This window comes from Ceratotherium simum, chromosome 1 (assembly GCF_057802395.1).
Source record: "Ceratotherium simum simum isolate JZ-2026a chromosome 1, ASM5780239v1, whole genome shotgun sequence".
Lineage (NCBI taxonomy): Eukaryota > Metazoa > Chordata > Mammalia > Perissodactyla > Rhinocerotidae > Ceratotherium > Ceratotherium simum.
The window spans coordinates 79,069,131-79,092,465 of NC_141900.1; the positions used below are offsets into that span (position 1 = coordinate 79,069,131).

Consider the following 23,335-nt stretch of genomic DNA (forward strand, 5'->3'; position numbering starts at 1 on the left):
ATCAATGAAGCAACACTTCCATTTTGAATAAGTTAATTATTTCATCCCTCTTTTATTTTTTACGCTATAAGTAACTCTGAATTCTTTGTTCACTTTGCACACTGTGGAAAGATTTTCTGGTTGCTCTTCAGTTGATATTTAGGAAAGTCTATTTTCGGGTATTTTTGGATATAATCTTTCCTTCACAATTTCAGAGGTTTCAGATAATGTTGTTGTTTTTATTTTTATTTTCTGAAAACTGAGCTCCAATTAAGACTGCGATAACTTTCTTTTTTAGTAGTCATGAGACAAAGAATGGCATTATATATGATTTTACATAAAAAAACAAAATTTAAACCATTCATTTTGCTTAGTTTTCTTGAATCTCTCAAGAGCATTCACCTGTATGGTCACTGAGTTCAAGCTAACACTTTGCTCACTTTGAAGGCACAAGACTCTGTGACCTGTTCATTTCAAATATATTTCAAATATTCAGAAACTAAAAGACTCTTTAAAACATGTGTTGGAAGCAAGTAGGAAGCTGCAAGTTATCTAGCCAATTAGTTTGTTACCTTAACAAAGTCTGATAAAAGCTGACTTTGGGCCAAATGTAAGCCTCAGCATCTGTGAGAAAGGAAAGTTCATTGCTCTGACAGGAAAGCCAGACTGGACAACTGCTGTCTCAGGATGTTTTAACTCAGGCAAATCCAGTCATCTGCTCTCTCTGTGTGAGTACAAGCAACAGTAACCTTCCCTCAGCCATCTTGAAATTGAAACTGTATCAATGATAAAAGGAGCTTCAGCTGCCACAGACAGATCCCCTCTCTCAAAAAGAAAAAGAGGAACTGAATGCATAGAAGTGGGGCACGGAGCTTTCCCCGAGAGGACTAATAAAGGCAAAATAATGACATTTTTCTCTGATAAGTTTTAAACAGATAATTAAGAACCCTTGACTTTTGTTTCTCCAAAGGACAAGCATTAAATGGGCCAAAATGGGCAGCTGGGAGTCATGAATATTAATATCACAAAAAGGTTATATTCACTTTACAGAATATTTTGCATAATTGAAAACTCTACTGATCTAATTAAAATATAATTTTCCTTACTAAAATGTAATTTGCACAGAACTTTTAAAGAACATATCTAGGGTTTAAAACAAACCATGATGACCTTTTATTAATGGTTGTTTTACTATTTTTGTTGTTTTTATTCCAAACAATACAAAATGTATACAGTCATGCATTGCTTGACAACAGGGATATGTTCTGAGAAATGCGTCCTTAGGCGATTTCATCATTGTGTGAACATCATAGAGTGTACTTACACAAACCTAGATGGTATAGCCTACTACACACCTAGGCTCTATGGCACTAATCTTACAGGACCACCATCACGTATGCAGTCCGTCGTTGACTGAAATGTCCTTATGCAGCACGTGGCTATATAACAACTCATGAAAGATCTTTCTAATCTTGCCCCAAACATCATAGTCTGGTATATACACTTCCAGCCTTTTAACTATTACATATATTTACCGAAAAATGAGACCATTCAACATAAACATTTGTTTGTAACCTACATTTTTTACTTGAAATATTATATCTTTCTAGATCAATACATACCAATTTACTTTATACTCTTTATTATTTTTTATTGTTATTGACTGAAAAAATACTGAGAACCACTGAAGAAAGAAAAAAATTTCTCATACTCCCACCACTTTTAAGAAAAATTTAGCTGGTGAAAATCTGCTCTCCATTCATTCAATCCTGCTCACCCACACTTATGCACTGACAGTAAATACTATTAACAGTTGGGAGCATATTCCTCCATATTTTGACCACATCAATACTGACATATTTACATCTATATATGACATCTATATTCACATATATACAGGCATACCGAGGAAGTATTGTGGTTTCAGTTCCAGACCACCACAATAAAGTAAATGTGCAATAAAGCGAGTCACACAAATTTTTTGGTTTCCCAGTGCATATAAAAGTTATGTTTATACTATACTGTAGTCTGTTAAGTGTGCAATAGCATTATGTCTAAAAAAACAATGTATATACCTTAATTTAAAAATACTTTGTTGTTAAAAAATGCCAACCATCATCTAAGCTTTCAACAAGTTGTAATCTTTTTGCTGGTGGAGGGTCTTGCCTCTGTTGATGGCTGCTGACTGATCAAGGTGGTCGTTGCTGAAGGTTGGGGTAGCTGTGGCAAGTTCTTAAAATAAGACAACAATGAAGTTTGCCACATCTCTTGACTCTTCCTTTCATGAATGATTTCTCTGTAGCATGCGATGCTGCTTAATAGCATTTTACCCATAGTGCAACTTCTTTCAAAATTGGAGTCAGTTCTCTCAAACTCTGCCGCTGCTTTATCAACTAAGTTTATGTAATATTCTAAATCCTTTGTTGTCATTTCAACAATCTTCATGGCATCTTTACCAGGAGTAGTTTCCATCTCAGGAAACCACTTTCTTTGCTCATCCGTAAGAAGCAGCTCCTCATCTGTTCAAGTTTTATTGTAAGATTGCAGCAATTCAGTCATGTCTTCAGGCTCCACTTTGAATTCTGTTTCTCTTGCTAATTCCACCACATCTACAGTTATTTCCTCTGCTGAAGTCTTGAACTCCTCAAAGTCATCCATGAGGGTTGGAGTCAACTTCTTCCAAACTCCTGTAATGTTGATAGTTTGACCTTCTCCCATGAATCACAAATGTTCTTAATGGCATCTAGAATGGTGAATCCTTTCCAGAAAACTTTCAGCTGACTTTGCCCAGATCCATCAGAGGAATCACTACGTATGCAGTTGTAGCCTTATGAAATGTATTTCTTAAATAATAAGACTTGAAAGTCAAAACTACTCCTCGATCCATGGGCTGCAGAATGGATGCTGTGTTAGCAGGCATGAAAACAACTTTAATCTCATTGTCCCTCTCCACCAGAGCTCTTGGGTGACCAGGTTCATTGCCAATGAGCAGTAGCATATTGAAAGGAATCTTTTTTTCTGAGCAGTAGGTCTTAACAGTGGGCTTAAAATATTCTGTAAACCATGTTATAAACAGGTGTGCTGTCATCCAGGCTTTGTTGTTCCATTTATAGAGCACAGGCAAAGTAGATTTAGCATAATTCTTCAGGGCCCTAGGATTTTTGGAATGGTAAATGAACATTGGCTTCAACTTAAAGTCACAAGCTACATTAGCCCCTAACAAGAGAGTCAGCCTGTCCTTTGAAGCTTTTGAAACTAGGCACTGACTTCTCCTCTGTAGCTATGAAAGTCCTAGATGGCGTCTTCTTCCAATATAAGGTTGTTTCATCTACATTGAAAATCTGTTGTTTAGTGTAGCCTCCTTCATTAATTATCGTAGCTAGATCTTCTGGATAACTTGCTGCAGCTTCTACATCAGCACTTGCTGCTTCATCTTGCACTTTTATGTTATGGAGACGGCTTCTTTCCTTAAACCTCATGAACCAAGCTCTGCTAGCTTCAAACTTTTCTTCTGCAGCTTCCTCACCTCTCTCAGCCTTCATAGAATTGAAGAGACTTACGGCCTTGCTCTGGATTGGGCTTTGCCTTAAGGAAATGTTTGTGGCTGGTTTGATCTTCTATCCATATCACCAAAACTTTCTCCATATCAGCAATAAGGCTGTTTCTCTTTCTTATCATTCATGTGTTCACTGGAATAGCACTTTTAATTTCCTTCAAGAACTTTTCCTTTGCATTCACAATTTGGGTAACTGGTGCAAGAGGCCTAGCTTTCATCCTATCTCAGCTTTCAACATGCCTTCCTCACTAAGCTTAATCATTTCTAGCTTTTGATTTAAAGTGAGAGATGTGCGACTCTTTTTTTCACTGGAACACTTACAGGCCATTGTAGGATTATTAATTAGCCTAATTTCAGTATTGTTGTGTCTCAGGACATAGGGACGCCTGAGGAGAGGAGAGAGATGGGGGAACAGCATGTCAGTAGAGCAGTCAGAATACACACAACATTTACCGATTGTTTGCCATCTTACATGGGCGCAATTCGTGGTACCCCAAAACAATTACAGTAGTAACATCAAAGATCACTGATGACAGATCACCATAGCAAACATAATAATGAGGAAAAAGTTTGATATATTGCAAGAATTACCAAAATGTGACACAGAGATTTGAAGTGAGCAAATGCTATTGGAAAAAACGGTGCTGGTAGACTTGCTTGACACAGGGTTGCCACAAACCTTCAATTTGTGAAAAACACAATATCTGCCACACTCAATAAAGGGAAGTGCAATAAAACGAAGTATACCTGTATGTATTTTTAAATATAAATGAAACGATCTATAATAATGATCTGAAACTTTCCTTTTTCTCCAACCTTAATATGTATGTATATCTTTTCAGATCAGTAGATATAAAATTACCTCCATCTTTTCAGTGGCTGCATATATTTCATTATGTGAATTTACTGTATTGACTTATTTAGTCTTTTAATGACAGGCATTCAAATGGTTTCTTATGCTTTGCTATCATAAATATTGCTACAATGATCACCCTTTCACCTATAAATCTTCACACACTTGCACTCTTATTTCTGTAGTAATGAGTCCTAAAAGTGAAATTAATAGATGAAAAAGAAAGAGAATTTTAAACTTTAATGTACCCTGTCAGATTACTTTCCATAAACAATGCATGAGCATGCCTGTTTCCCCACACCTTCATCAACACTGGTGTTAGTTACAACATTATATGTTAAAGTGAAAAATACAAATCAGATGCTCAGCCCAGTTCTCAGACACATTGACAAAAACTTGCACAGGGAAGTGCTCCATTAATTTATATACATCACTAAGAGACATTTATTCTTCTCTCCAATAGTGCTAATTTCAGGTTTTCTTATTACCAAGAGGGACATCATTACATGCCAAGAAGCTGGAAGAGAATTGAATTGATATTTAGTATTGATGAAATATATGGCTTAATACATATCAAAAATTGAACAAAGGCCAAAATGACTTAAAACCCATATTTATTCAGCAGGTGCTATTGTCTGTGTACTGTCTGGATTGTCTAGTTCTTGGGGCAAATGTATGTATATATTTGTGATACATATATAAATCATACACACTTACATATGTAAGTATATATAGAGATACATACATATCAATCTCTGAGGAAGCTTGAAGAGAAAGATATACCTACCTATAAACAAGCAGTTATAATAGAGTATGATATGTCTGATAAAGGCATTGTGTTATGACATTACATCAAAGAGAGAACAATCTCTTTTGGGGAGGAAGGGGAGTGGGAGCCAAGAAAGATTTCTCACAAAAGATAATTTTATGTGGTCGCAGAGCATCCTAGGACTTCTAGACAGAGATGACAGCATGGGGGAACAGCAAGTAGATCCATGTGGCTGGAATACCTTATAAAGATGGGAAGAGTAGGAGAGAGGTATTCGAGTGAGAGAAATTGATCTCGGTCATGAAGGATTTGGGTTGTTATGCCAAAAAATTTGGATTCAAGCCTGTACCAATTGGTGAGCTAGTGGGTTTTTTTAAGCAAGGAGGAAACACAAATTTGAACAAGCAATAGTAGAGCATCAGCATTCCAGAAAGATTGGAAATCATCACTCGGGTGGATTGTGCAATTTCTCATAATCTCTAGTGAGTGACTAGTCAAAGAAATATTACTGTGATTCTGAGAAACAGTATTTTGATAAATACCACCATATTTTTCCTCTCCTCAAAATTCTACACTTAAGCATTTTTATCCCACCCTCCATTGGACAGTTTACTTTCATATTTTACAAGCATTGCAAGCTTGACAATGAAACCGAACACCTCTCTCTCCACCTCACTTCATAAACAAACCATCCTCTCCCCTCTCATTTGTCCATCCAGTAGCCCAAAGATTTCCAAAAGTCATCCTAGATTTTTTTCCCCTCCCCTTCCCTGCTTATAACTTTCTCCTACACATCTCTTATATCCTGGCCTCTTCCCCACCATCCTAATTCAGACTGTCATCACCTTCCCCCTGAACAATTATAATAGTCTCCTAACTCACCTTCCTGCCTCTAGAGTTAGCAGTCTCCAGTCTAGCTTCTGTAAGTTTTTTTTTTTAACATGCAGATCTAATTATGTTGTGATATCACACCCCACCACCATTAAAATTCTATCAAGTCCATATCATAAAGGTAAAAAAATGGTTACAAAACATAGTGAACTGTTTAATTTCATTTTTGTACCATGTGCATTTGAAAAGAACGTGTATTCTTCGGTTTTTGGATGGAATGCTCTGTATATATCTACTAGGTCCATCTGTTCTAGTGTGTCATTTAAGGCCAATGATGTTTCCTTATTGATCTTCTGTTTGGATGATCTATCTGTTGGTGTAAGTGGAGTGTTAAAGTATTATTGTGTTACTGTCTATTTCTCTTTTTATGTCTGTTAATAATTGCTTTATATATTTAGGTGCACCTACATTGGGTTTGTAGATATTTACAAGTGTTATATCCTCTTGTTGGATTGTTCCCTTGATCGTTATGTAATGCCCTTCTTTGTCTCTTTTTGCAGTTTGTGTTTTAAAGTCTATTTTGTCTGATATGAGTATTGCTACCCCAGCTTTCTTTTCATTGCCATTTGCTTGGAGTGTCTTTTTCCATCCCTTCACTTTCAGTTTGTGAGTGTCTTTAGGTCTGAAGTGTGTCTCTTGTATGCAGCATATATATGGGTCTTGTTGTTTTATCCAATCAGCCACCCTATGCCTTTTAATTGGAGCATTTAGTCCATTGACATTTAAAGTAGCTATTGATAAGTATGTACTTACTGCCATTTTTTAACTTTTTGTTTCTCAGTATTTTAGTAGTCCTTCTCTGTTCCTTTCTCCTTCTATACGGAATCGATGGTCTCTTTAGTTTGACCTCAGTCTGAAAGCTCTACTCTTTAACTCCCCTCCTCCCTCATTTTATGTTTTTGATATCATATCTAACCTCTTTTTTGTCATTTTTGTAAAATATATGCACATATAACAAATACTATGTGTATAACACACGAGTGAAACATTGTATGCATGTATAGAGGCCTGAGGAAATCCAAAATGTTACCTGGACTTTACGTTTTCTTTTTTTATTTTTTATTTTCCAACTTTCTGATGAACATATGCATTAATAAATAAATTTAAAAAATGAATCAATGAGTGAATCAATGAGGGAGAGGAAAGACAAAATCTGAATCCCTTAGTATAGTGCATATCACTCCATACTTTGCTCCCTGCTCCCCGCAAAACTTAAAGTTGACCCATACCTGTGTCCTGATGTTCTTAAAATACAACGCACCTCTCTCATTGTTAGAGCTTGCGTTTTCATTCCCTTTTCTTGAAGAAGTTTGTCTCCTCTTCCCTTCCTGTTCATCTTCAGTTCTCTTCCTTCAGATCTCTCCCCCTTTTAACACTATGTTCCTTGAAAACTGGGGATATTTCATCTTGTTCATCTCTGTGTTCCTCGCACATGATGAGAGCACAGCAAAGGATCCCTGAGTAAATGAATGATAAGTAAGTTTCTTGGCTATAAATTGAAAATATAGCTTCCCTCAATGTTTACCTTACTACCTTTTATACAACCTCAAAAAAGAACTCCAAATGGCTTTCTTTGTGGTGTTAAACAATGGCTGTTTGTGGTAGACTAAGCTTCAGAAAGTATGCTTGAGGAAGACTTACCCTGAGCTAACATCTGTGCCAATCTTCCGCTATTTTTGTATGTGGGTGACTGCTGCAGCATGGCTGCCAGTGAGTGGTGTAGATCTGGGTCCAGGAACCACTCGGGCTGCTGAAGCAGAGTGTGCTGAATTCAACCACTAGGCCATGGGGCCAGCCCCAAGAAAGCATGGATTTTTAACTGTGCTAATCCTCTATTTTTTTAAAAAGGACTCATGGATGTTCTCTTATAAGTCACATTTGAAGTTTGAAGCTTTGTATTTTATTTAATTTTAATTATTTTTTACATATAATGCATTTTATTTCCTTAATATGGAAATGAAGCAGTTGTTTTAAAACCATTAGAAAGGACTAATTTAACCACATATATATTGCTCTTTAAATTCACTGAGAATTAAATAAACTAACACTTATTATGTGATTTTAAAAGACTTTAAGATTAATACTAGCAAAAAAGATCACAATTTCTTAATCCTCAAACACACACATATTCTTAGCTGACATGTTAAATTATTGAAACCATATGTAACTCAGTGTTATATGTGAAATTTTAAAGCAGGTTTTTAAAACATTGCTTTTTCTCTCCTATTTCACTAATGCAGGGAAAATCTTTGGGTATGTGTTCTTATGTATATCCAGGGAGATACAATTTCATCAATAATTGTTTTTTCAAACCTACAGTCTACTTTTATCATTTACTATACAACAATATCAAATCACTTTCTAATTTTTATTGATTTACAATACTTACAAAATTGTTCTTAAAATGTGAGAAAAGTGTTTCAATGTTTAATTCTCATTACAAGTAGTAAATTACTTCTGTTTGCAACCCAAAGAATTAAAAATAAAATTTATATATTTTTATTTCTTGGTTTTTCATAAAATGTAGTTGCAAATAAAAAATGAATTTTCCTTCTATATATGGAAGAAACTTCCAAGGAGGGAAAAAAAAACCTGGAAATGTTAGGCCAACTCAAAGGAAACTCAAATTATATGGGAATATAATTGAGTTCACCCCTGCCACCCTGTATGTTCATCATAAGCCAGTTGCTGAGTAATAGATTAGATGGTGATCATTAAGAATAAAAACAAAGCATTGCGTTGTGATTTACTAGTGACCAGGGCCTCCTCATACATTATCATTTGAACGACAGAAACAATGCTAAGGTGTATATGAGCAATAAACATTGGTATCCCCATTTTAAATGTTAGGAAACTGAGGCTAAGAGAAAGCAATTATTTGACCCGTGTTACACAGCTATCATGAACTCAGGTATTTTCTTTTTAAATTCCAGAATGATGTAAGGAAATGAGTGTGGATTTTAGAATCATATAAACTTGTGTCTAAATTCTGATCATTCATCAGACAAATTATGTAACACTCTAAGTGCCATTTGTTTAGAATTTCTATTAATGGAGCTAATACTATCTAACTCATAGGTATGTTGTATAATGTGCATAATGTGACCACTGGCACATGATATTCAGTTCTAATCATAGCCACATTAATTGAGCACTTATTGTGGATCATGCACGGTTCTTCATTGTTTACACGTGTTAAGTTATTTAACCCTCTCAACAGTCTTATAAGGCAGGCTTTCACAGAAGAGGAAACGGAAACAGCTAGGGGTTTAATTTGCCCAGGGTCACCAAGTGGTGGAGCTGAAATCTGAATTCTGCTCACAATCGCACCCACCTTTAAACACTGTGCTACTAAGAATGTTAGATCTAGACCCTTCCCTTCTCTTTTCATGTGCCACCCTGGCCTCAATGACTCTGTTTTCCAGTGCTCTGCACTCAAGTGAAATTTCATAGAACTCCTTAGTATATAATCAATTTCAGGGGCATAATAATGGATAGCATCTGATAGCATCCAAAATATGACTAATACTTTTCAGAAAAGAAATCCCATTTTAAAAATTAAATTTAGTAGCATACTGTACAGTCTGAATAATGCCTTTTGTTATTGATACCCAGGAAAATTGCTATAAATGAATGAAGAAATGAATGTATTCATAGAATATATTTTTATCATGTACATAATGTGTGACTTACTGAAAAAGGAAAACTTGCAGCTAACTCAAGAACTTATTCATTCCCAGGAATGACTTCTTAGTTATGCCAGACAGATGTCTGTCACCACAGACTATTTCTTTTGTTTATAATGTAAAAAAAAAAAAAAAAGTAAATGAACGTCAATTGTTTCCATACAGCTTTGTAGTATTTTCTTTTGTTTTGTTCTTTTCTGCCACATATGAGATTTTTACTCATGACCCCATCATAGAACAAATGATCCCACATGATTTTTTAGTTCAGTGTTTTTGACACAAACTAGTCATCAGAACAGCTATTTATATAGATTCTCCTGATCAACGGTTCTTTAACAGATAGTCAAAGAGATTTTATCAAAAATAACTTTCTCCTCAGGAAATTAAAACTCTCTGAGATAGGTGGATTATCCTCAGTATAAACAATGACAACTTGCTGAACTTTTTTTTAGAGTCAGCTTTATTAAATTATAAAAATTTGTTGGTAGAACATCTTACTACTGACAGTGAGATTAGGCAAAATCTATTTAAAATTTTTTGCCAAAAGTTAGTATAATCGAACTACATCATTCTTTTTTGACTTAACACCCACTTACTAACTTCCCAGAAACCTTTATTTCATGGAACACACTTTGGGGAACACTTAACCCTTCTTTGAATTATTATATCATTTTTATTTCAATAAAATTTTTAGAGTACAATTAAAATAGGATTTTGAAACTTTATGAAACAGCATAGGGAATGATAAAAAATAATGGCCAATCTATTGAACAATTTATCCTCCTAGATACTATTTTTTCCCCAGTTATCAGCCTTAGCTATAAAACCATTCAGTTATATATACACAGTTCCAATTACAAGGAACACCTGGCGTAACAGAGGGGCAATCAATGGGAATTAGTAGTGTCTCATTCTATGTCCAAATAGCATTTGCTTTTGGTGTTTGGTTTTGACCTGTCCAAGTTAGCCAATACAGTGGAGCCTTAAGGCACAGTTGGCCTTTTAAAGATAAAACACTGAGGAGTAACCAAGTATCAGATCTGGGCAGGGTAACAACTGCGAAGTTCTAGAACAAAGCCAGACCTCTGACTTTAAAGCAGTGTTAGCTGTAACTCAGCTCTGCTAGGCCAGGCAAGCATATCTGATTGGTGACAGCAGGGTCCCGGAACAGCTGTTGACTAATGCAGAGAAGTGACACATTCTAGAGATCAGCTTGAAATGCCACGTGGTTGTGGATTATTGAGAAGCGATGGCAGAAGGCAGGTCCACTGAGCATGTGGCTGAAGAGGGAAGACCCAGAGACTTCAGCTGAGTGGAGAGGGGAAGCCTAGGGCAGACTTGTAGCAGCAACCTTTTGAGGCTAACACTGTGGAGACTTGGAGATATGTGATCTGTAAGGACTCACTCACCGAACTTGGCTCTGAATGAAAGAGTCATTTCATCCCACACAGTAAGTTGTGACAACCGCTTAACAGGAATGATCAAATCACAACAACAGCATTCAAGTTCAGGAAATAATGAGCTAATTTAAAACCCATGGGGAATTTAAGACAAGCTAAATGACAGTCTTATATCTTGAAATTTCTCCAGGACACCTTCTCTTATAACTGGGGTCATGGAGTCTTTAGTTCCTCCATTAAAATGGGCAACCCTTAATTCTGCATGGCATGCCAAGGAAGATAGCACATTTTCCACAGGAAAATGCCCAAGCCTCACTGGGCCGATAACTGACAATATCAAAGCATGAACTGATATGGCTGGGTTGCGTTCTGAATAAACTGCTTCAGAGTTTCATAACTGACACCATATGCTTCACACAGTCCCCAAACACAAGTAGACAAAATCCATTTCCAATCTGTTACAGATTGTCTTGTGTATTTTATGGCTGAGGACTGAATCCCAAGCTAATAGTTACAGCAGGAAAGAAAAATTAGGGATTTATAGATCAGGGTGCAGTTAGTCTTCAGATATAAAGGATGCCCACTCCTTTGTATGCAACGGCACAAGAGAGGACCAATTGCTTTGGGCCCCCCTCACCCTGCCTCCACTGTTTCCACCACTTGGAGAGCCCATCAGCCCCATCTGCCTGGTGAACTCCAATATATTTCAAGTTGTAATTGCCTTTGTAAAACAGAGTTGATCACCCTCTTTTTGTGCCAAAACTGTGTCTGGAACAATTTCCATTACAGCATTTAGCACTTTCTACAGAAATTGTGTGTTTACATATCTGCTTTCTCTGCTAGAACTCCATGAGGGCAGGGGCTGTGGCTGGCTCATGTAGATGCTGAACAAATGTCTGTTAAAGGAATCAATTGGAAAAAAAAAACCAAGTGAATAAGTGTCATAAACTATAAACTTCATGGGAGAACTGAAAACACATGACGCATGAGTACTGATGATTTTGAAAATCATATTAAAGCATATTTTCCTTGATGATAGGCAATAATATATAAATATTTCTTCATTATCTACCATGGAAATTAATTTTAAGTCTTTAGTTAATAAGTAGTTTCCCAATGTGCTATTATTCAAAAGTAAAAATTATTTGAGCAACAAAGCTTTAGCTGGAAAGGTGCTTTGAGGCTTTTTTCCACTGGAGGGAATAGATTTGGCCTGAATCATTCACTCTCTTGCCTAGTCCCACTTTTGACCAACTATAAGCATTTTAAAGTGCAGCTGGTTGTGTTTAGGGATGCCATCTGTGGCCACGAAAAAAGAGTCTTCCCCGCTGCAGAGTTAATTGGTCTGTAAATGTTTCACAAACATGGTCTTCATTTCTTAGTACAGTGTGTTTTGTTTTATTTTGTTTCATTTTTCAGTCTATGAAGCATGAGTTTGAAGTCAGATAGATCCATGGCTCAAACTTGAGCTAATCTACTTATGAAGCTGTTTGACTTCAGAGAAGCTTCTCTAAAACTCTACAGACCTTTATTTCCTCATCTGTTGAACAAGGATAATAATATCAACTCCAAACAGTTGTAAAGAATCGATACATAATGTATATGAAGTGGCTACCCTGGTGCTTGGCGGAACCGAGGTTCTCTATAAATGGCATTTCCATGTCTCTTTACCAACTCACCAGGAGATTGGTGTCCCCCGAAGAGTTAGTCCATAAATACAGTAGGTGTACCGTAGCTCTTCTTTAGCCTGTGAACTGTCCTCCCACAATTCCCACAATTTTTAAGAGCAAAATGCTTATAGATCACAATTTATGCCGTGTGATATCCGTGAGTGCCAGTACCATGTGACTACACAGAGCCATTGCTTTGTCCCATGAAACTGCAGCAAAAGTGTTCAAAAGCCCTTTAATGGTTAGAACATTCTTCTATTGTTAAGTATTTTTGTCTTTCATAAAACTCTAAAATATGACTATTAAATTGTGCTAGACTAATCTTTTAACTTTTAAAATTAACTTTAGAGTTACGGGAAGTTCCTAAATGTCCTTCACCCAGCTTCCCCTAATGTTAACATGTTACATGACCATGGTACTTTATCAATACAGTTAATATTAATGTTAATATTGGTACAATATATTTACTTAACCAAACACCTTATATGGATTTCACTAGTTTTTCCAATAATATTCTTTTTCTGTTCCAGGATCCCAAATTGCTTTTAGTTATTATGTTTCTTAGCCTTCTCTAATCTGTGACAGTTCCACAGTCTTTCCTTGTCTTCCATGACCTTGACACTTTTGAAGAATGCAGATTGGTCATTTTTTAGAATGCCTCTCAATTTGGGATTGTATAATGTTTTCTCCTGATTAAATGAAGCTAAACATTTGTGGCAAGAATACTGCAGAAATGAAGTATTCTTTCTCTTGATCAGGGTAGACCCCTTGATAAGGGTAGTGTTGGCTGGGTTTCTCCACTGTAAAGTCACATTTTCCTTGCGTAATTAATAAATATCTTAGGGGAACGACCTTTAGACTATTCCTAGAGTATTTTTAGAGTATTTTTGAAAGTCTGGTTAATATGTATAAAAATATAAGATTATACATAGAAAGGACTGTCCCATCATAGCATAATTATTTTCATAAGTGTCTAATTTTTGCATTGTTAGAATATGTTTATACTAAAAATTAATATTAACTTTTGATCTCACAATGTCATAGTAATTTGGATATTCAGCTTTGAATGTATCAGCACTTCCTTCTGAGCAGAATTTAATTACATTTTGCATGTTTTGAGCTTAGCTGTGGATGTATAAGATGCTGATTAGTGGATAATCTTTAAAAATACTATTTAGTGCTAAACAATTACTATTAAAGCCTCAAAAAAGATGGAATTTATAACTTAAGACGTAATGAGAGAATTCTTTTGTAACATAACATGTTCCATATGTCACTTGGTTTAAGTTCTCTTCAAGTTTTAAAATCCCACAATTCTAAGGATCATTGTGTGTGTGCACCTGTGTGTGCATATGTAGCTGTGTGTAGGTGTAGTTGTGTTTGTGTATCAGTTACCAAGATGAATATAGGCAGGAAATGCGTACATGGTGCCCCAAACTAGTGGAATTGTGTGTTTTATTAAAATATTCAACTCTGTTCCACTCAGGCAGAAGATTCCCTATCAAAGCTACATTTTTAAGGATCACAACCTCTTACATTTTATTAGTAGACTATTTATAAGTGTGATGGTCCATGCCGAAATACTTATAGCAGCAGTTATGTTTACTATGAGTGATCGATATCTCCGGGGAAGACCTGCTTGCTACTTAATAGTGGCAAACGTTTGTTATTTGGTGTCATCATTATTGATAAGTACACATCAATTAAAAGTTGTCTTTTACACTTCTCCAAAGAAGATATACAGATGGCCAATAGGCACATGAAAAGATGTTCAACATCATTAATCATCATGGAAATGCAAATCAAAACAACACTAAGATATCACCTCACGCCCGTTAGAATGGCTATAATCACCAAGACAAAAAACAACAAATGTTGGAGAGGATGTGGAGAAATAGGAACCCTCATACACAGCTGGTGGGAATGCAAACTGGTGCAGCCTCTATGGAAAACGGTATGGAGATTCCTCAAAGAATTAAAAATAGAGATTCCGTATGATCCAGCCATCCCACTACTGGGAATCTATCCAACGAACCTGAAATCAACAATCCAAAGAGGCTTATGCACCCCTATGTTCATCGCAGCATTATTCACTATAGCCAAGAGGTGGAAGCAACCTAAGTGTCCCTCAACTGACGATTGGATCAAGAAAATGTGGTATATATATATACAATGGAATACTACTCAGCCATAAAAAAAGACAAAATCATCCCATTTGCAACAACATGGATGGGCCTGGAGGGTATTATGTTAAGTGAAGTAAGCCAGAAGGAGAAAGACAAACACTGTATGATCTCACTCATATGTGGAATATAAACCAACACATGGGGGCTGCCCCGTGGCTTAGTGGTTAAGTGCGTGCACTCTGCTGCTGGCGGCCCAGGGTTCGGATCCCGGGCGCGCACCGATGCACCACTTCTCCGGCCATGCTGAGGCCATGTCCCACATACAGCAACTAGAAGGATGTGCAGCTATGACATACAACTATCTACTGGGGCTTTGGGGGAAAAAATAAATAAAAAAATAAAATAAAAAAATAAACCAACACATGGACAGAGAAAACTGTATTGTGGTTACCAGGGGCAGTGGGGGTGGGGGGTGGGCACAAGGGGTGAAGGGAGTCATATATATGGTAATGGACAAACAAAAATGTACAACCTAAAATTTCACAATGTTAAAAACTATTAAAACATCAATAAAAAAAAAAGTTGTCTTTTAAAATATCTCTGTAGCCTGCTGCCTATTTCTGCTCACTACTATTTCTGCTTCAGTCTATAAATAACAGGTTTACTCCTTTGGAATATGAAATGAATTTTTCTATTTGTTGTTGTTGTTGTTATTGGCTTATCTCTTCCCAAACTGATCCAGATTCTTCCAAGTATAAAAGAGCGCATGGCCTACATTCAGTTCCAATTCCATACGTCTTTGTTCACAAATCAAAAAGAACTGAACTTTTTCAAATATCCAAACATAGAAATCCATTCTTTCTATTTGCATTCACATCTACCCTTCTGGATTCCATCTGGAACCAAAACCAGAAGTGCCGAAAGACCACAACAAAGGCTGCTTTCCTCGGAGTTCCTAGCTCACTGGAAGTGGGAAGCATTAGTCATTTCACAGGCCCCATCTCACTAGGTTTTCCAGTCCAAGTTCTACAAAGCCCAGAGACTCATATGTATTTCTAATTGAGAATAGAGGGTGCCTTTCGGAATGGGGTCCAGCAAGCAGTCTCACATTGGCCCCATCCTAGTTAATTTGGAGGCCATCTAGGTTAAAAAAGATAAAACCATATATGAGTTCAGGGATTTGGAATGCATAAGAAATATAAAGAAGTATTCCAAATATTGATGTCACAATAAATTTAATTGAGTAGAACTAATTCCTCTGCTTATAATTTGTTTCAATTTTCCTTTTTCCTGAGTTCATTAGGGACTAACTTGAAATTCTTAGGAAGTATAATGTATGGCCACTTTTCAGCTGATGTTTACTTAAAGAAAGAAACACACACGTTGTGTTATCTTATATGATGGCTCATTACTACGTGGATTCTAATGTGTTATAAGGAAGACTATGAACTCTAAACATAAATAGCAAATCAAGCCCCATATGCAGTCTTGCTACCCAACAGCAAATTCCATTATCTTTAAAAAACAATGAAAATGGAAAACTTATTTGTAAACTCTCACCTAAACAGGATAACATCAAGCATTGAAACACATCAATTTTTAAAGCAATGCTTTTAGAGATCACTTCTTCACAAAGTAGAATGACTTAGCTAGCTACTCATTTTCATTAAAATTCAAAGTAAGGCAATTATATAGGTAAAACTTGTTTCACTGCAAATAACTTATTAGAACAAACTGTAAATAAAAGTCAAAATGTCTTCTACTCCTTAGTAAAGACGTTTAATTTTGTACTGTCCCTTAAAAGAGCAGCTACTCAGTACAAACTTGTAAGGTTTATAGAAGGGGATAGAGCTTAGAGACTTATAAGACACTTTGAGTCAAAGAAGCTTAATTCATTGCCACAGTCCTAAACTTTGTGTCATTAGAATGAGCCAAGGATGAAAATCATGATTGTAAAATAATTTTACTGATTTCTACCCACTTCCCATCTTGGTCTCCAAACACCACCCACTCTAAACATGAATGGCCATGTTTTCACTCAGTTCTAGAATGTTTCAGATGCTCATCCTTCTACCTGGAATATTTACTCAATTTCCTCTGATAAACTATAAACTCCATGAACATAGGGCAGTATTAAATGACTATGCATGCTCATAGTCTTTCACACCCTCAGAAGGAAACAAATCTGCCAACATCTTGATTCTGGACACTGGCCTCCAGACCTGTGAGACAATAAGTTTCAGTTGTTCTAAGCCACCCAGTTTGTGGTCCTATGTTATGGCAGTCATAGGAAATTAATATACCCCCAAAGGAGCTATCAGTCCTTTTGTGATTTTCTGTCTTTCACTTCACCATTTTAAATATTATTTTCTTCACTTAAATTTGTATTTTTAAAAATATAAGCATAATTCACACTAATGGCAAAATCTTCAAAAACATAAATAAGAAGTAAAAGTTCACTTTTGCTTCCCCATCTCTGGCCTACCATTCTTAATCTTCTAAAAGAGCCACTGTTCAGAGTTTCTTGTGTATTATTCCAGAAGTTAGGTATGTATAGTCAAGCGTATATAATATCTAGAACTTTATTTTACTTAATAAGATCATGGTATATATAATACTCTGCAACTTGTTTAGTTGTTCTTAATAATATATCTCTCCGTATCTTCACTCTGCATCCTTCTTGTCTAAGAATGAAAAAATATTCCATTATATGGATGGATAAGTTATTTACCAGTTCCCTATTGATAGACACTTAGTTGTGTCATTTTTCTGTTATTACATGAAGTGCTTCAGTAAATTTCTTTGAACATGAATCTTTACAGACTTTATAAAGTACAGCTATAGGATAAAGTCTTAGTGGTATAATTATATTTGCAAAATATTTCCAAATTGCCTTCCATAAAGAATATAAATCTCTCTTAATATGAATTTATATGCATTACACTCTTTTCTTCATGAAAAACATTGTTTTAGGATCACTGTGGCATGTAAAGGATAATTTCGAATGGATTATGCTGTAATTATTTATTGCTAATGTATACCTCAGCTAATTATTCTATAAATGTTCATTCGGTGTCTAATACTCTCACTCACACAATAGCTACTCAGTATTTTATGGCTGGCTGACTACAATACAAGGAAAGCAGTTGTTAAATTTAGAGACAGTGTGAAGACAGAAAATAATTCGTTCCTTTGGAACAAGATAGTGAAATTAGCTCCTCAGGAACCTAATTTATTGTGGGAAACAGAAAAGTCCTGATCTGGAAGGGAACTCTGCCTTTCTGGAGGGAGGCAACCATGCCAGGATTGTCAAGTTTGAGAGATCACTACTGACTTATTGGGAATAACAGCAGCCCAGGGGAAGGAGAAGAAATGGGTCTCTCTGGAAGGAGCTGGGTGGCACAGGGAGTGAATGTTTATTTTTAAATTTAGGTGGGCATTTTATGTTATTTAATGGGGGAAGAGGAGAATTGTTTCATCTTACAGGAATGATTCTGTGGGGTCAAAAAAGTAGGTTAGGTTTAAAGATACCTACCAAATCAAATAGTCCAATTTGGTATTGCTCTAAAAATATAGCAACATCACATTAAAAATGAGAAATACTACCAATTTCTTTATGGCTAAACACTTCTGTAAGGAACTAAATGAGCTTCCAGGGGAACTGGTAACAAGAAACAGGGGACATGTATTCATGGGTGGGGCAGGGCCGACACCCAGGGCACCTTAATATCTTCTGTTAGTCACTGCAGCACTTCATGAAAAATTAAGGAAATTGTTTAAATTATGTCCTAAACCTGTGTACTCTGCATGTGTTTGAACAAGAAAATCCCTGTTAATGATCTGATTGCACTCTATTGAGAGTTATGACAATCCACTCAGGAATGTATGAAGTCTCCAGCAAAATGATACACTCTAAATGTGGGGCTTTCGGGGCTTAATAACATTTTAAGCAACTCTGCTAAATACTACCTTTTCCATGTATCTAGACTCTAAGGCTCCAAGAGATGATACTTAAGACAAGAAGAGCTGTCATTCATTTTCTTGAATATGCCTGAACCTGACCAAATTACTAATCACACCAGTGAGGAAGGAAATGAGAGATGCTAATGAATCTTTCCTTTCAAGATAGGTTTAAATTTTTTATATTAGTGGAGTTAATCACTTTTAAGATCTAAAGGAATACTCAAAAAAATTCATAGAGCCTGAGAAGAATAGGTTTCATAGACTCTTAGAGGAAGAGAGAAGTTTGGCTGCATCTTACATTTCCATAGTGGTTTGACCAAGTAGGAGTTTGTTTTTCATGCATTGCAAGAAGTGCAGAGGTAGGCAGCCCAAAGTCTTTCTATCTTTCTGTTTATGGTTGCCGCATGGTCACAATATGGCTGCTCCTCCTTCAGACTCACATCAGCATTCCAAGTGGAAAGAAGAAACAGAGTGACAAAGAAAAAGTGGCGCCAGGGAAGCAAAACTTTTCCAGAAATCAATAGCCAAGTTCTGCATTTCTTTGCCTAGAATTGTTTCATATGGCCAAGCTTAGCTACAAAGGAGACCGGGAAATAGACTTTTGTTTGGTTTTTTAACGCTAGATGCATTGCTGCCTACAACAAAGCACAGGTCTTTCTTTGAGAAAGGAAGAAGGGAGAATGGATACTGTGTTGACCATTAACACCGCCTGCTGCAGTACTTGAGAACATTTCATGCAATTCTTGCCCCTCTCTCTCTCCGTTCCTCTCCTCTCTCCACTGTTCGCCATTTTATGTTGGGAAAACCAGATCAAGTGACTTACTCGATATCACGCAACCAGCTCACGGCAAAGCTGGAGCTAAAATTCACAAGTGCGACTCCTAACGCAGTGGTGCTCTCTCCAGCGTGTGCCACTATTCTCTTATGCCCTAAACTGTGCACGAAGCCCACCTAGCTATGTTGATACCACCTTCTCTTTCCTATCTCCCTCAACTCTGTCAGGCAGTCTCTGGACTTGAGTCTGCCTTTGGCTATATGCTTTGTTTCACTCAACTTTAAGGGTAACATTGTTCGTCTGCCCCCAGAAAATGATTAATATCCACTCAAGTGGGCTGTCTTGGCTTTATAAAGTAGTGAAGACTTTAACATAAAAGATTAGGATATATGAACTCCAAACAAAGATTAACTGCTAAAGAGAAATTCAAAAGGAAGCACAGAATACAATAGAATATTCTTTGGCCTAAACTACAGACAAGAGGGTATGACTTTAAATTTCATTTATTTCAAAATCTAACATCCCTCTCCAGTCTCTGCTCTGTCTATCCCTTGCAATATCACTTTGATTCCTGTCCTATCTTGGAATTTACTAGAGTCTTGGTTGTTTAGTTAGAACCAACAGGCCTGATCTACTGTCTGTTGAAAAACAAGTACCCTATGGGTACCTCCAACTGAGGCAGAGACAGCACCTTGCCAGGTAATGATTCAAACACAAAGACAAGGCTGAGATTTTAAGTAGCAGGTCACTCAGTCTGGCTCCCACTTACACTATGCTTCTCTGTGTTCTGCATTATGTTGACTCTATTATCATGGCTCATATGTGGGATCCTGTGTGTTCAGAAAGTACAAACATTGAACATTTTAAGATATTATCATGCTCTATTGCCACTCATTTGTGCCAGCAGGTTTGAAGTCAGATCAGAACATGCTTATATATTATTACAGTAAATTGATTCTAAGCTGTACCAAAGAGGGTAATTAGAACAAATGAGATGCAGATTTCAGTTCAAGATTAAGAAGAAACTTCTGATGAAGAGCTAGGCTATGTCTCTTGAGGTCAGGGCCTCATATTCTCAGTGTGGCACTTTGCACGTTCTAGATATTCAATTAATACCTTTCCATTTTAAAGATGTATACAAAAATGCTTAGGACCACATGATGAATTAATCATTCTTCCTCTGAGTGAGGAATTTATGGTAGATAACCTTGGAGGTGCTATCTTAAGAAAAGATTCCATGATTTGATTATTAAAATATAGATTGTCGGGGGGGCCGGCCCGGCGGCACAGCGGTTAAGTGTAAGTGCTCCACTTCGGCAGCCCGGGGTTCGCAGGTTCGGATCCCTGGCACACACCGATGCACCGCTAGGCAAGCCATGCTGTGGCAGTGTCCCATATAAAGTAGAAGAAGATGGGCATGGATGTTAGCCCAGGGCGAATCTTCCTCAGCGGAAAAAAAAAGAGGAGGATTGGCATCAGATGTTAGCTCAGGACTGATCTTCCTCACAAAAAAATATATAGATTGTCAGCATTTCGTTTTTTTTAAAAAATGACTTACTTTTTTTTTAACCCAAGATATGAGATAAATTCTTTTCCCTCCTCATGGCCTTTGACATGCAATTCCTTCTTCTCAGAATTCTCATCCCCCAGTTTTTTGCATTCTTCAGTTCAGAAGTTGTCTCCTCAGAAAGGCCACCCACCTGAAATATCCCCCACCCACTCATCAGTTTGGTTCCCCACAAGACAAGCCATCAGCACACGTAACAGTATGTCTTTCTCATTGATTGATACTTGCCAGTTGTATCTAGGGAGACTGGCTAGAGCTGTGTTCTGGGTTCTCTTTCCAACGCCCTCCAGATGACTATCAGGACACCATCATGCACACGCATACCACAGAGACCCCATACAATCATTTTCAGGCAAAGGTTTATCTAAATCCAGTCTTTTAGAAATATTTCAACATTATTTGCGTGGAGAGATATATATTTATTTATATAAAATATTTATTTATTTATTAATAAGTTGAACACAACATCTCAATCTGAAGTACCTGAATTTAGGTGACTTTGTGGCATGTTTATGGTGTGTTTCATATGGCATATATTGTTCTTTAACAAAACATGTTCTTCGGTTTTTTCTTAATCATATGTCTTGGAAATCTCTCCATGTTAGTCCATTTAGATTTGTCCTTATACGTGTTCTTTATGTGTTGCATGAGGGTTTCTCTCCAGTAGATGCTAAGAAGTCTGACTTCAGGGCTATGGAGTCTGTGAGTTTTTAGTTTTAGTATAAACTGCCTTCCAAAGTAGCTGGACTAATTCACACTCCCATCAGCAGTGTATAATGGTAATTTTTTCTCACTGCCCTCCCTAATGTTGGATATAAACATTTTTTTTCAATCTGATAGATGTATAATGACCTTTTTTTCTAGCCTTAAACAAAAGGTCTAGTCTCCACCGAAAATAAATGTATAGATAGATATCACACACACCCCCCACACACACAAATATGTCACTCATAGATGTTTATTAAGATTAAAACTCCTCACATTATTATAAACTATGTGTTATTTTTAATTGATTTATTATAATGAACATTTTAATACAAATCACATTTCTAATCTTTAATTAGTATGGTAAACTCCACTTTCAGTCATGAATTAAAAATGAAAATATGTATACCAAATCAAGATTTCAAGAAGTCTGTACACCCACCCAGTTCCTTTTGTTTCTTAATATCCTGGACGTTTTTGTATGAGATCTGGGAATTGAGTTGGGGATTAGGATATTTGAGAGTATGAGGGAAGTTGACTAGAAACTGCTCATTAAAGGCAGAGTTACAAAGCAAATAAGAGGTCAAACAATTATTTCTCTCCATTATTGAGAATTTATGCTATAGAGAGGGAGACAACTCTCACCTTTTATGCATTCAGTAAATGTTTATTGTTGCCTACTTTGTGGTAGGTACTGGGTATATGTGTGAGTAAAATAATTATTTGTTCTCATAGAGCATTCAGTCTTGTGGAAAAGAAACAAATAACAAACCTAATTACCAAATGGTGAAAAGTATGAAGGAAACAAATGGTGCTGACATGGACAAAAGCAGGATACATAATTGTTCCAGAATTTCAAGAATGCCTTGCTGAGAACTAACACCCAAAAAGATGCTCTCCATGCAAAATTTGGGGGAAAGCATTCCTGATAGAGATTATAGCATTTTTACCTGCCCTAAATCATGATGGACTGAGGGAACCAGGTGAGAAAGGCAGCAGGGGAACCAGGTGAGGCAGCATAAAACGACACAGAACAAGTACAGGTGCCAATAGCTTTGTAGAATAAGCTAGAGAAAATGAGAGTGGTCCGAACTGCTGGAGTGGAGAAGAGATGGGGAGAGATGTCTCAGAGAGCCAACGATCTGCTGTTCAGACTGCACATGTCAGACTATGGAAGGCGTTGCTTAGTACAGAACACCTCTGTGATGATATTCATTGCAGTGAGATGTTACCTACTTTTATAAATATATGAACATGTTTTGAATAAAATATTTGTATTTGATTACATTCCTGGCATATCAAGGTCTTTAATAAATGTTCACTCAAGTGAAATTCATCTGATAAATTAATATTTTCCCCAAATATTTCCATTTCCCTTCTCACATTAACTCTCTT

General features: G+C 36.6%; 1 protein-coding gene across 2 annotated transcripts in view; it reads left to right on the forward strand.

Moving 5' to 3' along the window:
- Positions 1-23,335, forward strand: part of CPED1 (cadherin like and PC-esterase domain containing 1) — a 265,453-nt gene that overhangs the window by 200,027 nt on the left and 42,091 nt on the right. The gene's annotated exons all lie outside the window — the stretch shown is intronic.